This window comes from Lycium ferocissimum, chromosome 3 (genome assembly GCF_029784015.1).
Source record: "Lycium ferocissimum isolate CSIRO_LF1 chromosome 3, AGI_CSIRO_Lferr_CH_V1, whole genome shotgun sequence".
Taxonomy (NCBI): domain Eukaryota; kingdom Viridiplantae; phylum Streptophyta; class Magnoliopsida; order Solanales; family Solanaceae; genus Lycium; species Lycium ferocissimum.
In genome coordinates this window covers 55,421,738-55,425,867 of record NC_081344.1, presented here as the reverse complement: position 1 = coordinate 55,425,867, position 4,130 = coordinate 55,421,738, and positions in this window count along the sequence as shown.

The following is a 4,130-nucleotide window of genomic DNA, read 5'->3' as shown; positions in this document are numbered from 1 at the left end:
TTAGAATTTGTTTTCACAACCTTTTCACCTCCTCGCTTTATTGAAAGCTAAAGAGTCATGGGTTTAGTAAGAACATTTAGTTTAATTTCCTTGGCAGTATATCTTTTTATCTGGACAAATTCATCTGTTACAAATAAAGTTGTCAGTTATTAATTTAATTGACCCATAATAAATAAACTTATTTGATAGAAAGTGTTTTTCATAAAGTATTAAAACGCCAAACAACCAATATTCACGTGATTATCGTGTTATATTTTGTAATATGATTAGATTATATTAATTTATACAGTACAACTAATATTGTTTTGTTAAATTCACAGATGAAACAACAACAATAACAACATAACCAGTGAAATCCCACAAAGTGGGATCTAGAGTAGAGTGTACGCAGACCTTATCCCTACCTTGGGTAGAGCGGCAGTTTTCGGTAGACCCTTGGCATAAGAACAATCAATTCAAAGCAGAAGGCTATTTTCGGTAGACCCTCGGCATAAGAACAATCAATTCAAAGCATGATGAAAAAGAAATAATGAATAAACCATGGAAATAAACTAATACAATACTCAAAGGAAAAGAAATAACAAATAGTAACATAAATCGAAGGGCATGAAACTACAAGAGTACTACTACGACTACTAGTATGGAAGGATAAGTGGGACAATACTTAACTACCTACTAAACTTCGACTCTAATCCGTGTCCTCCAAAACCTCCAATTACAGTCATCTCCTATGTAAGTAGGGACTGCGCCATGTCCTGTCGAATCACCTCTCTAAATACTTGTTCGGTCTACCTCTATCTCTTCTAAAACCGTCCATAGCCTACCTCTCACACATCCTCACCGGGGCATCGGGGCATCTCTTCTTCACATGTTTGAACCACCTTAGTCGCGCTTCCCCCATCTTGTCCTCCATCGATGCCACCCCCACTTTGCCTATCACTCCTAGTATGCCCATACATCCATTGCAACGTCATCATTTCTTCTACTTTCATCTTCTGAATATGAGAGTTCTTGACTGGCCAACACTCGGCCCCATACAACATAGTCGGTCTAACCATCACTTTGTAGAACTTGTCTTTATGTTTCGATGGCACCTTTTTGTCATATAAGACTCCTGATGGGAGTCTCTACTTTATCCACCCAAAGACCAATACGATTTGTAACATCATCGTCGATCTCCCCATTTTCTTGTATAATAAACCCAAGATACATGAAACTTTCTTTCTTTTGAATGGCCTGGGTACCAAGCCTTACTTCCACTCCAGCCTCAGGCGTTATGCCACTGAACTTTCACTCCAAGTACTCTGTCTTTGTTTGACTCAACCTGAACCCTTTAGACTCCAGAATTTATAGCCAAACCTCCAGCTTAGCGTTAACTCCACTGCGAGTCTCGTCAATTAAAACTATGTTGTCCGCAAATAACATACAACATGGCACCTCACCTTGGATTTTCCACGTCAATCCATCAATTACCAAGGAAATAAAAATAGGCTAAGAGATGATCCCTGGTGCAACCTCATCAAAACTGGAATTGTTTGATCCCTGGTATTGGCTCCCTCATACATGTCCTTGATTGGCCGAATGTACGCCATGGGAACACCTCTAGCATCCATACATCTCCGAAGAACCTCCCTTGGTTTTTTGTCATATGCCTTTTCTAGGTTGATGAACAGCATGTGTAAGTCCCTATTTCTCTCCCTATACTGCTCTACTAGTCTCGCTTCAAGAAGGATTGCTTCTGTAGTTGATCATCCCGGCATTAATCCGAAGTGATTCTCAAAAATAGACACGCATCTCCTTACCCTCAACTCCACCACTCTCTCTCAAACTTTCATAGTGTGGCTTAGCAACTTGATACTACTATAGTTATTGCAACTCTGAATGTCACCCTTGTTCTTGTACAAAGTAATCATCATAATCCACCTCCATTTTTCGAGCATTCTCGCCGTCATAAAAATGACATTAAACAATCCAGTCAGCCACTCCAAACCTGCCTTGCCTGCGCTCTTCCCATGTGCATCCTGCGAACCGATCGCTCTTCACATGTGCATCCTGTGAACTGTACCCTTAACCTCCTCAACCTTTATACATATACAATATCCAAAATCGTGGTGCCTCTCGGAGTGCTCCAACTCTCCCAACACTATATCTCTGTCCCTTTCTTCATTCAAGAGTTTATGGAAGTATGACTGCCCTCTTTGTCTAATGTGTTATATTCCGTATTTTGTACATTCGGGTATTCCGAGCTAGTCGTGATAAGTTAAGGACAAGACTATTTTCGGGGTACGAGATAGAGACTTTTGACCCCGATTTTGTCTTAAGGCACAAGTTGCTTATAATTTTATTGGTATGGAATATTAAGGAAATTAGGGGCTAGAAGTTGAAATAAACATTTCATGAAAAGCCACAAGGTGGCCGTGTGGCATATGTGGGGTACCACCCATGGCTTGGCTAATTTTGATTGATCCAAGCCATGAGTGGGGCATGGTACACTTGTATGCATCATATATGTAGGTAGTGGATGACTAGCAAGACATATTATTCATCTTTTACACACTTAGAAGCTTGGAGAAACATGGAGAAAAAAAAAGAGAAGCATATTCGGCCATGGCTGGCCGAATTGATGCTCATGGAAATTGATCAAAAAATATTTTCTTCTAGCTTTGAGTTGGTGTACGCATACAAAAAGTATCCGTTTAACCTCAACCAGGCTATTCATACCTTGAATGAGTGTCTGGGGTTAAGGAGAAGAATTTATAATCTGATTGATGATAGGATCATTGGGACTTTGAGGGGGCCATACGCCCTCCTAGTCCATGACCCTATTATCCCTAGAGAAGGAGTCACTGCTAGTACTCAGATCTGGCGGTATGATTTCACGATCTTCAAGTAATCGTACGCCCGCATATTCTTAACTCTGGCTAGTCTAAGAAAGATCAGACCCGTGGAACCTCCCCACGAGCTCGCGCCATTAGGGCCCAATAGGAACAAGTTTTGTCTGTATTACGCGGGAGCTTTGTGGCACGACATAGAAGAATGCCACGCATTCAAGCTTGAACTTAAGCATAAGATCAGTACAAGAGAGATCTTGGTCACCTTACCACCACAGTATTTAGATGAAAGAAAAGTGATAGAGCGAGTTCGTAAGGACAGCGACTCGCAAAACTATGTTTTTGGGTAGATATTAGGTGTCCCCATATTTCGCACATAAAAAGTTACCCCCTACCCCATAAATATTGTAAGGAACCACGCCGACTTGACGTCCCTATTGAGGGATACGCGAGAAGCCCTAGCCGGGCCCTTCGGGATGTCTTTAGCTAGGTTTAGCCTAAAGGATATTTAGAGAGTACATATATCCTTCTTTTGTAAAACGAACTACGATAGGGCCTGATTTTCCCTGGTGGGATACGTAGGCAGTCTACGTAAGACTCGGTCCCTACATAATATAAATTACGGTCCCCCCCCCCCCCTTTCTCCCCCATTTGTTTGATTTCTGTAACAGGGAAGGGTTTTCCAAAGTAAGTCAACCATAAAAGCCCAACAAACCAAGCTCCACCCAAACGTCAAAGGCCTATAACCCTTAGGTTTTGAGAGATTTGGGGATTCCTATATAAGGGGTTCTTTATTTGTAAAAATAGAGGAGGTGATTGAAATAATATATGATTTACATATAAAAATCGAATAGCTGGGTTTCAAAGGCGGTTGCTTGGAAACCTTTATTTTTTGATTTAGTTAAAAAAATTAAATACTTGTGCTTACTGTGTGGCTGAGGGTGGAGGAAAAAATTTCATCTAGTTTAATCTTGGCTAGGTTGCGCATTAAAGAGGTGATTTTCTTTACCCTTAGTCAAAATCTAGTTCTTTCCAATCATTTATGTATTTACTGCTTATATGGTTTGATGTTATGGTTGCTTTGTGTTGTTTTTAGTTTCACGATGCTAGTTTTGTTTTAGCTTAATCTTATTTTACTTAATTCTGTAATGGTCTATTATTATGTGCACTTAGAAGATCAGTTATGTATATTGTAAGAACTCATTTATATACCCTTTGATTAATTTATGAATTAGTTTTAGGTAAATAACCTATTAGTCATGTAAATATGGGTCTAACTTCTTCCCCGATCGTTGTTTT